We start from the raw sequence: 13,210 nt of genomic DNA, 5'->3' as shown, positions 1-13,210 counted from the left end.
TTAGGGCCACATGGCATTCTGTGGCTCTAAGGGGAGTGCCAGAACCTGTTTGAAGGGTCTCTAACTTTGGTCCCCAAGTCTCTAGAGTCAAGGCCCTTCCCTCTAAATACTCACCAAAGCAAAAAGATGTTCCTTGATGGTGAGCCAGTGGCAGCAAGGTCTGGAGGCATGTTGTGTGGCAGCGACCTTGCTCTCCCCGCTATGTGGCACCTTCGGACACCACCACCATAGCCTAAGGCAGAAAATCAGGCAAGGCTAGCAACTTATAATTTCCACTTCAGAACGCATATTCTGATCCAGTAGTCTGGCAGTGGCTCACCTGGATGAGCCTCGTGCAGGCAATCGTGATGAGATGGTTAGTGCCTGTGATGTCCTCCTGATTTGGTCTTTCCATACCGATGTTAGTGAGAATGCTCCTAATTAATGAGGGATAAAGAGTCAACACGAAAACACGTCCTATTGGTCTAAAACAGCTCCATACAGGACAACTGATCAGTCATATAAATGGCGAAGACACAGCTCAGAGGCTCACTCTCAGGGCTCCTCCCACTAACGTCCCTCCATCCAGCAGCCTTCCCTACGTGCCGTCATGAGTGGCCTGCACCTCAACCTCAAAGTCCATCTCTCTCGTGCGTCCTCCTAAAACAAATCTCCTTTTGTCCATTGAATCACATTTCTTCAAAGGCCCACTCAGGCATACCAACTCCTTAAGATCGTTTCTGCCGGGCATGATGGTTCACGCTTTTAATCCCAGCACTCTAGAGGCTGAGGCAGGAGAATCTGTGAGTTCAAGGCCAGCCTGGGCTATAAAGCGAGATATAGGACTACAAAGAGAGACTGTCTCAAAAAAAAAAAAAAGAAAGAAAGAAAGAAAGAAAAGAAAAGAAACAGAAAAAGATAGCTTCTCTATGAAACCTTTCTAGCGGTGAGTACATATCACCCATTATGTGTAATTCACCCTGGCTTTTCTAAAGTGTCAAAACCTTGGTCTCTGATAGCAGGGAGAGCAGCTGAGAAGGCCAAGTCAAAATATCTCCTATAAAAAGGCATGGTGGCACACGTCTTTTTTAATCCTAGCACTTGGGAGACAGAGGCAGGCGAGCCAGAGCTACGTAGTAGGGCCAGGTCTCAAAGTGGCAGAATGAAAACAAGATGCCTTGCATCACGGCTCTTACACAGTAGCCCACGTCCTACAGGGAGGGCTGAAATGTTGCGCAGGTAAGAAGCAGGAGTGTGTGAAAGCGCCAGCATTTGAGAGGGATAGGGGAGGACCCTTCAAACACGGGAAATGGCTTTCAGCAACTCCTCTCCCTGCATTATGGATGACCAGAGCACAGGCAGCCCGTGGTCACTTCTAAATGCAGGTCCGTACACAGGAACAGACATCAGGCCAAGAAGAGGTGCAGATGCCAGAGGCCTGCAGCCTGAGTCCAGGAAAAAAGCCCAGCCAAGCACAGGCCCCCACAGTGGTCCTTCTTTCCTACAAAAGCCCCATAAAGCCTCACGGTCCCTAGGCTGAGACACTGGGAACTAGCAGGGATTGGGACAGACATATGCTCTCAAGTGGAACAAAAGTCATCTCTGTCATTCTTTTATTTTTCAAATACTGAAAATGAAGTTCTGAGTCGGTCTTTGCCCGAGAGTGACAGACCCAGTTTCCCCCACCCCCCATCTAGTCTATTCTTATATCATCACTCGAAGCCCTTGGCAACATGCATAGTGCTGTATCAGATGCAAAGGATCAATACTCCAGAGAATGGACTGGACAGGAGAGCCACCTCAAGTACAGGTGGGTCTGTAATGTTTCTGACAACTCCCATAATGCTCCTGTATACAGTGGATTCACTTGCAAACAACAGGAGACTGACAAGCACCCACCTTGACGTTGCTCACAACAGGGCATGGCAGTTATGGGGAAAGGGGCTGGCACAGGATTAACCAGACAGTAAGCATCCAGAAACTGTTGGCTCTCATTTCAAGAACAAACCCATTGTTCCCACTGACTCCTAAAAAGCACATTGTACCACCATTGTGGTACCACTAATTGGCAGCCGCCGCCGCCAATTATACCACTAATGTAAGTAACCCCCAACAGGATGAAATGGATGCAAACAGCAGGTATGTGGGAATGCGCCACTGTGGGCTGGCAATGACCTTGCTGGCCATCTAGGAGAACTTAATAGCCAGGGAAGGAAGCAGAAGTCCCAATGACAGCAATGATGTACACATGTGTAGCTCCAATACCCTAGGGCCCAAATGTATGCAGAGTTGAGAAATCACAGTATGGGAAAGCCCCCAGCACTGGAAGGCATGGGGGTGGACCTTTCAAACACAGGACCATTCTTTCCACATTTCCTCTGCCTGCACTACCAACGACCAGGGCATGGGTTCCCCCTGATCACTTACAAATGCAGGGCCAGAGAGGGCGGGCAGAGGACCTGCTGTCAAATGCAGAAGCTAAGAGCAGCCGGCTCAGCTGAGTAGAAGGACCTAAGAAGTACATCTAATCCTATAAAAACTCCTTCCACACTGCCAACAGTGAGACAGAGGAAGATACACAGCAAGAGCTCTTAGGCTGTGGAACTGGGGGTGGGAGTGGGGGGCTCCTGATCCTAAGGAAAACAGCCTAGTTGTCCTGCTTGCTGGAGCACAAGGCCTTGCCCTGGCTAGTTTTACGTCAACTTGACACAAAGTAGTTATCTGAAAGGGAGGAGCCTCAATTGAGAAAATGCCATCATAAGATCCAGGGGCAGTTTCTTAATTAGTGATTGATTAATGGGGGAGGACCCAACCCATTGTGAGTGGGCCCATCCCTGGGCTGGTGGTCCCGGGTTCTTTAAGAAAGCAGACTGAGCAAGCCATGGGGAGCAAGCCAGTTGGCAGCACCCCTCCATGGCCTCTGCATCAGCTCCTGCCTCCAGGTTCTGGTCCTGTTTGAGTTCCTGTCCTGACTTCCTTCAGTGATGAACGGTGATATGAAGTGTAAGCCAAATACACCCCTTCCTCTCCAAGCTGCATTGGTCATGGTGTTTCGTCTCAGCAGTAGAAACCCTAACTAAGACAGACCTGGGTCCAGGGGGATAGGATGAAGCAGCATCCTTGGTGCTTCTGGTTCAGACCTCCTGCTGCTAGCCTACCAAAGCAAGGAGGATCACAGAACTCTGGACTGAAGCAGGCACGACAATCAGATGTACGTCAATTGCCCAAAGGAGAGTAAAAGGGGGCACTGGAGGCAGCCACCTTCATCTCTGTCCATTTACTTCCCAGTCTATCCCATTCCTGGGGACCTGTGAGCATCCCTTGGGGACAGCCGTCTTTTTTTTTTTTTTAAGATTTATTTATTTGTGTATATGAGTGCTCTGTTTTCATGCACACCAGGAGGAATCTGATACCATTATAGATGATTGTGAGCCATCACGTGGTTGTTGGGAATTGAACTCAAGACCTCTGGAAGAGCAGTCAAGTGCTCTTAATGCTGCGCCATCTCTCCAGCCCCCATCTTTTTTTTTAAATTGATTTTATTAAAGTTTTTATTTATTTTCCCATATATGGACCAGTTTCCCCTCCCTCCTCTCCTCTTGTTCCTTCCCGGCTCCTCCCATCTCCCCCCCCCCCCTCCTTCACTCCTTCATCTCAGGTCAGAAGGGGACAGGCCTCCCAAGGGCGTCAACAAAGCATGACGCATCAAGTTGAGGCAAGACCAAGCTCCTCCCCCTGCATCAAGGCTGGGTGAGGCATCCTGGCATGGGGAATAGGTTCCCAAAAGCCAGTTCAAGCGCCAGGGACAGGTCCTGATCCCAATGCTAGGAGCCCCACAAACAGACCAAGCTACACAACTGGGGGGCAGCCATCTTAAGTACAGGCCTTACCGTGGGAGCGCTGGGGTCCAGCAGCTTCCTGGCAGGATGGAGATGCCTCTCATGGCCCCTCTTCACCAAGGTGTCAGTTCTGCAGTAATCAAGAAGCATGTAAACAAGCATCTAAAGGTCACCTGTTCAAATTGGTCCTGGGCAGCACATGAAGAGTTCCCGGGGCAATGGCCACATAGACCCAATACAAGGGAGGCTACAGTAGTCGTGACTCCGCATTTTCTCGTGGAAAAAAGAAAGATGTTGGCAACATCACAGGAACAACAAATCATCTATGACAGAGAACTTTGCAGATCTTTTGTGCAAGCTCTGAGGCACTGCAGCAGTTCGAGAAGGTTCCTTATCCTCTCTCCTGTCAAAGAACCTCAAATATAAAAATACTGGCTGACTAACTGCCAACTTCGAGGACCTCAGACCTGTGCAATCATCATTTCAGATAAGACTGGACCTGCCATCCACAAGAAGACCAATTTAGGGTCAAAATGAGAAACTGGTTTCATTCATACCACAGATACTGTAGAGATGCCATGCAGCCAGATACAGATCTGCCTTTGCAGCTTCCCTACCTGAGAAGGAAGGAACTATATTCACACAGGACCTGGGGTCTTTTCTGGCCTGAGTCCAGACTCCCAAGGCTTTTCTGCACCGGTCTTTGCCGGGCTTTCATCAGAACCTGGCTAAAGTCCACACCACCCCTCTGCTGGTGCCCATGGGAAGGCTATTAGGTGCCATTCTGGCTTCAAGGTGCACCCGCAGCACTTACCTCGACTCCTGCTTCCTGGGCCGTGATGCCCACCAGCGAGTGCGAAGAGTAGGGGGGGAGGGGCGTTGGCTGCCGCAGACCAGCTTCGTCATCCTTCGTGGTGTCAAGAGGGCCTCGCAGCCAAGGCCCAAGCAAGCCCTGGGGATGGGGTGTCACTGCAAGGCGCCACACCGGAGTCCCAGTGCTGCGTCCTTGGGTCCTGGGCGCATCAACTTGAAAGGATGCAGATTGGAACGCGCGAGTCAACAGTCAGAGGACCCTGTGTAGAAAACGACAAGCGGCTTCGGATGCCACCCAAGTCCGAGGCACCGGGGCTCAGCCCCCAACCCTCCACCTGCGCCCAGGCGCACTGGCACCGCGTCCCCAGGTCACCCTCCCCGAAGGCTCTCTCCCCAGAGGTTGGGCCATCAGCCCAGGGAGGCCGAGGTCGCAGCCCACCACCGAGTTCCTCCCGAGTCCCCCGGGGAAGTCCATAGTCCGCAAGGGTGGGAGAATCAAACCTGCACCCTAACCTCCGCGGTCCTTGGTTTCCCCGGTTAAAGGAGACTGGAGGCCTTGGAAGCGGCCAAGAGCGCAGATCCGAAGTGGCCTGGCGAGCTGAGATGTGAGGTAAAGTGCGCGTGAGTGTCGCAGTGTGGGACTGCGCAGGACGCTCCCCAACAACCGCAGTGTCTACACAGCTGCGGCTGCGCGCTGCGGGCTCCAGCTGCACCAATGTGCGCACAGCCAGTGCGCGTGGCTCTGCAGCGTCCCCTGCCGGAATAGAGCTGAAATGCTAATCCCCCAACAAGGCTCTCCTTCCTCATCCCCTAGCTTTCATTCTATCAAACCGTTTTTTCCATCCATGCTTCCATTTTGCCAGAAAATATGTGTGGAACATCAGCTTTCTCTCTTCTTATCTGTCATCTATCCTTTCGTCCCATCTGTCTTCTCATGCATCTAAATATCCATCCCCCCACCCACGCATCGTGACTCATTCACTCGTGCGTGCATCTGTCTGCCTGTCCGTCTGTCCATCTATCCATTCACTCATCTTTTCATTAACCTACCCATCTAGATTTGCGCCCACCCAAAATATCTACCGAGGAGCTACTTCGTATCAAGGACCAGACTACGCATTGGAAATAAAAAGTATAAGACAGACACAATCCAGGCTGGAGAGATGACTCAGAGGTTATGAGCACTGACTGCTCTTCCAGAGGTCCCGAGTTCAATTCCCAGTAACCACATGGTGGCTCACAACCATCTATAATGAGATCTGGTGCCCTCTTCTGGTGTGCAGACATACATACAAACAGAACACTGTATACATAAAAAAAAAAAAAAAAGACAGACACAATCCCTAACTTGGTTACTTTTTAATGAGCTCAATAAACAAATTGGCCAGAAAATTCAATCGTTAAAAATCATAAGCATAGCTGGGTGGTGGTGACACACTCCTTTAATTCCAGGATTCTGGAGGCAGAGGCAGGCAGATCTCTGTGAGTTTGAGGCCAGCCTGTTCTACAAAGAGAGTTCCAGGACAGCCAGGGCTGTTACACAGAGGAACCCTGTCTCTAAATATCACCATCACCCCCCAAAATTAGAAGCGTTACAAAGGAAATAGGCATAGTGGTAGGCAAGTTGTGACAGTGGTGACCTGTTTATTCGGGGCTTTCTATGAAGAAAAGACATTTAAATCTAAAGCCTGGTGGAAAACAAGGATGAATCATGAAATGTTCACTGTATTGTATTCAGAAGTATGTTAAAAAGTGAAGTAAAGTGGAGACAAAGTTCTTGCAAATAGGTCAACAATGTTTCTTACTTTGTTTTGGTTTGGTTTGCTTGATACAGGGTCTATACATTCCCCCGGCTGCCCTGGAACTCACAGAGACCCGACTGCTCCTGCCTCCTGAGCCCTGGGGTTAAAGATGTGTGCCACCATACCTGGCTGTTTCTAGTGCTTTTTTTTTTTAAATGTTGATTTGTGTGTGTGTGTGTGTGTGTGTGTGTGCGTGTTGAGCACACACGTGCCATGATGCACATTTAGATATCGGAAGACAACTTCCAAGAGTTGGTTCTCTTCTTCTACCATGTGGCCTAGGATTTGACCTCAGGTTGCCATTCGTGGTGACAAGTGACCTTACTGGTTGAGCCATCTAGCCCAGTCCAGCCATGTTTTCCCAGTGTGATACGACTGCAATGCCTGCTCTCAATGCAACAAAGAAATGCGACTAACAGCCGGTACTTTGGGGCACACAAAAACGTTCGGGTGTTTTGACCCATTTAATTATTATGCCAGTACTACGGACTAAATGGACTTCCTCCCCTAAGTCCATTCTGTAATCCTACCTCCTAGCATGGAGTTGCAGGATCTTTCGGGGGTGATCAGGTCATGAGGGTGGAGCCCCTTCTAAGAGTCCTCTGGAGCTTGCTTCTCCCTTCTGCCATTTGGAGAGAATAGAAAGGTAGCCATACAGGGGTGGGGTGGGGGTGGGGGGCTCGCCAGATACTGAATCTGCAGGGGCCTTGACCTCAGACTCCCAGTGTGTCACTGTGACAAAATGCTGTGGAGCAATCTTTGTACACTGTAAGTATGTATTCCTCTCATTGGTTAATAAAGAACTGACTGGCTGATGGCTAGGCAGGAAAAAAGGTAGGAGAAGAAGGGCAGAGTCAAAGGAGATACAGTACATAGATTAATAGAAATGGATTAGTTTAAGTTATAAAATCAAGCTTTAAAAAAGCCTGAGCTATCGGCCAAGCATTTATAATTAATATTAAGTCTCTGTGTGGTTATTTGGGGAGTGACTTGTGGGGCAGAAAAGTCATGTCTACAACAAAATACTGAGAAAATCAACAAAACAAAAGAAAATAACAACAAAAAAACAACAGAAACACTGGAAAGATCCTCACAGACATGCTCAGAGGTGTGTCCACCATGTGATCCCAAATCCGGACAGGCTGACAATGATCAACCATCACAGTGAGTTCCGTAAAGCTTTTCAAACAAAGAAAAAATAGTAACTTCACTGGTACACAGTCTCCCAGAAGATCACGAAAGAGGGAACAGGCTTCCCTTCACAGACTCAACATATGATAGTTAGAGAAGGGCATAAATTAAAGTTATAGGCCAATTCACATTTGTCTGTAGACATAAATGTCTTTTAAAAACACTGGCAAACTTCAGACCAAGACAGCTATGGTCCAGTGCCTTTGAAGGGCTGGGAATAGTGTCTTTTCTTTTTGAGACAGAGTCTCACTGTATAGCCCTGGCTAGCCTGGAACTTGATATGTAGAACAAGCTGGCCCTGAACTCACAGAGATCTGCCTGCCTCTGCACCTCTTTGGTGCTGGGATTAAAGATGTATGCTACCACACCTGGCAAATGGTGTTTTCTGATGTTCCCACTGGTGAGGGGTAGACTTGAAAATCAAGGAGATGGAAATAATTGCATCTTTATCAGTGGTGACAGAGAACTAACCTTGGCCAGCCCATCTGCAGGCTTCCTGGTCACTGCCCTCCTGCCTTCATCTCTGTTATGGGTACCCCTCCCACAAAGCCCATGGTTGGCCAGAAAGCATCTGGGATCTGGTTGAACATTCCAGGTACAGGCAAACCCTGGGGCCCCATTGGTGACAAGCACATTCTCAAACATTGAGACAAGTTAGATGTTGGGCATCGGAGGAGGGAGACTTCTTCTGCAGCTATGAAAAATGTGGAAGTGAGGATCCTTGGTGTGAGGGTGAAAGGACTGAGAAGATGCCATAACAGGCTGATCAGTCTTCTCTCAGAGATCAGGTCTCAATTTCAGTTTCCTGAGACTTGAGCAAGCAGTTTCTGGGAGGGCTGTGAACAAAAGACACAGTCCTTGCAGTAGCTCCCTTTCTGCACGTGCTCTGACCACTCAAGGTTCAGTCAACTGTTTATTGTCTGGGACCCCTTACCAACTTAGAACTTTGGCCATGGGTCAATGTGAACATGAGAGGCCAGCCAACCTCCATGGCAGCTCAAGGACAGAGCCTGGGCCACTGAGTCAGTCCCCACAGTCAGTATGTGCTAGGCCAGCCAGCCTCCATGGCAGCTCAAGGACAAAGCCTGGGACTTGTCCAGGCCTGCCCACAAATGATAACTGTAACCCCCAACCAGTAAACACAAAGGATATACACCTTCTCCCAATCATATGATGCCAAGGCTTGTACCACCCTGCTTGCAGTTTTTCCCTTTAAAAACCCCTCACTCTGAGAGCTCAGGGCCGTCCTCCTCCACCCGCTGTGTTGAGTGTTGGGCACGGACCAAGCCCGGGCTTGCTTGTTATCAATAAAAACCCCTGTGTGTTTTGCATCAGATATCAGCTCTTTGGCGGTCTTGCTGGGGGAGGGGGGTGTCTAGCACAACAAGGGCTAGTTTTGCTTGTCAACTTGACAGGATCTAGAATCCCTTAGGGAATGGAGTTCTAGAGAGGGTGAACTAGGGAGAAAATCTCACTCTGAATGTGGGTGGCATCATTCCATGGGGCCGAGGATGAATTAAGAGGAGGGGGGAGCATCAGCATCGTCTTTCTCTACTTCCTGCTTTCAGATGCAGTGCAACCAGCTGCCTCCCGTTCCTGCCACCGCAATGTAACTTAAAACTGTGAGCCAAAGGAAACCTTTCCCTCCCTAAGGAGCTGGTGCCAAGTATCTTGTTGCCGCAATAAGAGAAGCACCAAATACACGTTGGCTCAGAAGGTAACCAAACATTGAGCTCAGAACCCAAGAAGTGAAGGACTGCATTTCTCAGGAAGCCCGCCCACTGCTTGCACATTCTCCTTCATCTCCAACAGCCCTGCACAATCTCACTATCGCAGGCTTAATATTCTTCGGCTTTGCTTCATGAAGCAGGGGTGGGGGCGGGGGCGGGGGTGGGGGTGGGGCGTCAATCCTGCAAACACACTATTTGGAGATTATTCTCAGGAGTCTTTATTAGAAGGACCTGCTGTTTAAGCATTGGATGATGTGACACACGGTCACTCTGCTGGGAAAGCGTGTCCCCTGAGTCATACATTTCTGTGGCATCCGCTCAGGCAAGCATTCCCAGCACTTCCACTTCCCAGTTACAGACTATGATGCTGATTGTGTGCCCTGTGCACAGTCTGCACGATTATATGTGCTAGGAGTCCCTGGAGCAGTTTAGGAACATCTGAATGGCCCTGGCTGAGGCTCCCACCAGGCTTCAGCCCCCCCCCCCCACCTCAGGAGCCTGAGCTTATTCTCGCAGATAGACGCAGTAACAAATGAGCAGGAAGAGGCCGAGGAGGAAAATGGACAGGTACAACATAGCACCCAGCAGGACAGCCATCGTGCTCATAGATAGGGCCTGGAGCACTTGCAGGCCTCAGTGAGCTTGGTGCTGACTTCCTGCCTCGACCCTAGGCCTCACCTCCTCCGAACACTCTGTGTGGGCAGCCTCGACTCCTTCTCCTCCAGGTAAGAACCTCGGGCCTCGGGGATCCACAGCCACTGTGAGGTCACAAACTCTCAGAGGGTGGAATTTTGTTCTCCCAGCTCTAGCCAGACTCTATTAGTAAAACCTGTATGCTGAAAGAAAGAATTCTGATATAGACTCATATTTGTTTCTCTCTTTACACTTGCTAAGTGGACATATCTCTTTTTTGCATCTAGAAAGTGCTGGGCATGTTCTATAACTCTTTTGAGTCATTCTTAAAAAACAAAAATTTTTACAAAACCTGGGTGTGCCTAGGGGCATCACAACCCACACCTTTAATTCCAGGACTTAGGAGGCAGAGGCAGGTAGATCTTTTGAGGTTAGCTTGGTATATATAGTGAGTTCCAGGCTTCCAAACATGCAAAGGCTACATAATGAGACCTGTCTAAGTAAAAATTTTAAAAAGCTGGGTATGGTGGCTGTGGTGGTTTGAAAAAAAATGGCTCCCAAAGGGAGCGGCACTGTTAGGAGGTGTGGTTTTGTAGGAGTAGGTGTGGCTTTGTTGGAGAAAGTGTGTCACTATGGGGGTGGGCTTTGAGGTCTCCTACGCTCAAGCAACACATGTGGAATTAAGTTTACTTCCTGTTTGGATCAAGATGTAGAACACTCAGCTCCTTCTCTAGCACCATGTCTGCCTGCATGCCATCTGCCATGAAGATAATGGACTAAACCTCTGAATTGTGAGCCAGCCCCAGTGAAATGTTTTCTGTTATGAGAGTTGCCTTGGTCATGGTGTCTCTTCACAGCAATGGAAACCCTAACTAAGACAGTGGCACAAACCTACAGTCCTTGTATTCTGGGTGCTGAGAGTTTATGTCCAGCTTGGGCTACAGGACAAGATGCTGTCTTGTAAGGGCTGGGGAGGTACCTCAGAGGTGGCATGCCTTCTTAGTATGCATAAGGCCTTCAATTTGATTTTTATCACAAAATATAAAATACATCTTCAATCACTAGAAATCAGAAGCAGAGTTCCTTTTCAGTTACTTTAATGCTTAGCCTAAGCATGTTTTCCATAACCATTCATAGATAAGAACTTTCCCTTCCCAACCAGCTAGGGGAGAGCACCTGGGGCTGCTGGGAGAGAGCACTGGGGGCTTCTGGGAACAGCACAAGGGGGCTGCTGGGGGAGAGCACCAGGGGGATGTTGGGGAGAGCACCAGGGGCTGCTGAGGGGTGAGCACCGAAGACTGCTGGGGGGAGCACCAGGGGGATGCTGGGGAGAGCACCGGGGGATGCTGGGGGAGAGTACCTGCTGGGGATGTCTTTCTGTATGCTGTGAATGTGTTGCTCTGATTGATTGATAAATAAAATGCTAATTGGCCAGTAGCCAGGCAGGAAGTATAGCATAGGTGGGATAAGGAGAAAGGAGAATTCTGGGAGGTAGAAGGCTGAGTCAGGAGCCACTGCCAGCCACTGCCATGAAAAGCAAGATGTAAAGATACTGGTAAGCCATGAGCCATGTGGCAAGGAATAGATTTATAGAAATGGGTTATTTTAAGATATAAAAACTAGATAGCAAGAAGCCTGCCATAGGCATACAGTTTATAAGTAATATAAGTCCCTGTGTGTTTACTTGGGTCTGAGCTGCTGTGGGCCCAAGTGGAACTGGAGAAAACTCCAGCTACAAGCACCAGGGGCTGCTGTCTCCTGAGGGTGGTCTTCTCTTGTATCCAAACTCACTTCTCTACTAGGAGACTTCTGTCCACTCACACACTCTTAGGACACCCAGCAACAGCCTGGTGGAGGGCAGTGGAAGGTGGAGGGGACATCCCTATTGATTGGCCTGTGCCCTACTGTAACATCCTGAAAAGTGCAACTCCCCTTTCCCTTCTGCTGCTCCTTCTGCATTGTTAACACCCTCTCACTAGAAAAGCTGAGCCACAGGGTCGTTCTTCCTAAGTCCCTCACTTCCTGTGGACACTGAGGATGGAGCGCCAACTAGCCAAGATGTCCTCCCAGGTGTTATGGGTGATGCTGAATGTGAGGGAAACTTTGTCTCAGTGATAATGGAGATGAAACAGAGCCAAAGTGTAACAACACTCAGACAGGACCTTCACTGTAAGCCTTTCCCCAAGGAGCGGCTTAGCTCACCTGGCTTGTTGGGCTGAAAGAACCCAGCACTGAGTCAGACCAATCTTGGACAACAGAGGCAAAGGTGAAACTCTTGTCCATGTGCAGTGGGCCAAAGTCAGAGTGTGTGTGTGTGTGTGTGTGTGTGTGTGTGTGTGTGTGTGTGTGTGTGTTTGGGCAGTGAACTGCTGAGCCTGTTGGCTCTGTAGCACTGGTCGTCCTGGACCTCACTCTGTAGACCAGGCTAGCCTCGAACTCACAGAGATCTGCTTGTCCAGCTCCGGGTATGGCTTTAAGAGGTGCTTTTTCTTGTGTGTATATCCTGATCTCAACAGACAGGTGCTCAGCTTACCTGGAACTGTGGCATTTGGTGTCTGCTCGAGTTTCTGTCGTTGTGATAAAATGTCCTGACCAAAATCAAGTGGCAGAGGAAAGTGTTGATTTGGTTTCTGTTTCAGGGCAGAGCTTCAGTGAGAGAAGTCAGGACAGGAACTCAGGGCAGAGCTTCAGTGAGAGAAGTCAGGGCAGGAACTCAGGGCAGAGCTTCAGTGAGAGAAGTCAGGGCAGGAACTCAGGGCAGAGCTTCAGTGAGAGAAGTCAGGGCAGGAACTCAGGGCAGAGCTTCAGTGAGAGAAGTCAGGGCAGGAACTCAGGGCAGGAGCTTCCGGTAGGTACCATGCAAGGGTTGGGGCTGTGGGAGGGATGGGCTCTCAGCTTCCTGCTGCCCCCTCTTCCTTCTGGTTCCAAAGAGCTAATCAAAGCCTCAGATTTGAGCTGTTAAGTGTGGTGGTCACCAGCCAAGTGTGGTTACTCAGCCCTAGGAATGTAGCCAGAGCTGTAACATGATGTAAACATAAAACACCACCATTCCAAAGACTTTGTATAGATAAAAGAAAATAAAAACATAAACATCATTAATTTAAAAAAAAAAAAAAAGGTACAGTAAGGCCCAGAGAAATGCTTAGAGGTGAGAAGCGGTGCTGCTCTTGCAATGGACCCCAGTTTGGTTCCCAGCATCTGTAGGGGCATTCCTGCTGAGCTC

General features: G+C 49.3%; 1 long non-coding RNA gene and 2 other non-coding genes across 3 annotated transcripts; all 3 read right to left on the bottom strand.

Annotated features, from left to right (window-relative positions):
* Positions 1–1,232: 1,232 nt before the first annotated feature.
* Positions 1,233–1,366, bottom strand: LOC131910142 (small nucleolar RNA SNORA71). Its single transcript, XR_009379004.1, has one exon. It is a non-coding gene; the product is annotated as a small nucleolar RNA SNORA71 (small nucleolar RNA).
* A 916-nt stretch (positions 1,367–2,282) lies between these two features.
* LOC131910144 (small nucleolar RNA SNORA71) lies at positions 2,283–2,416 on the bottom strand. Its single transcript, XR_009379006.1, has one exon. It is a non-coding gene; the product is annotated as a small nucleolar RNA SNORA71 (small nucleolar RNA).
* Positions 2,417–3,868: 1,452 nt separating this feature from the next.
* LOC131908684 (uncharacterized) lies at positions 3,869–10,209 on the bottom strand. Its single transcript, XR_009378645.1, has 5 exons — positions 10,033–10,209; positions 6,964–7,055; positions 5,145–5,229; positions 4,633–4,891; positions 3,869–3,948 (listed from the first exon to the last, which is right to left on the bottom strand). It is a non-coding gene; the product is annotated as an uncharacterized LOC131908684 (long non-coding RNA).
* Between the last annotated feature and the right edge of the window lie 3,001 nt (positions 10,210–13,210).

Source organism: Peromyscus eremicus, chromosome 4 (genome assembly GCF_949786415.1).
Source record: "Peromyscus eremicus chromosome 4, PerEre_H2_v1, whole genome shotgun sequence".
Taxonomy (NCBI): Eukaryota; Metazoa; Chordata; class Mammalia; order Rodentia; family Cricetidae; genus Peromyscus; species Peromyscus eremicus.
Note: the sequence above shows the minus strand (reverse complement) of the source record. Positions and strands in the feature narration are given on the sequence as shown.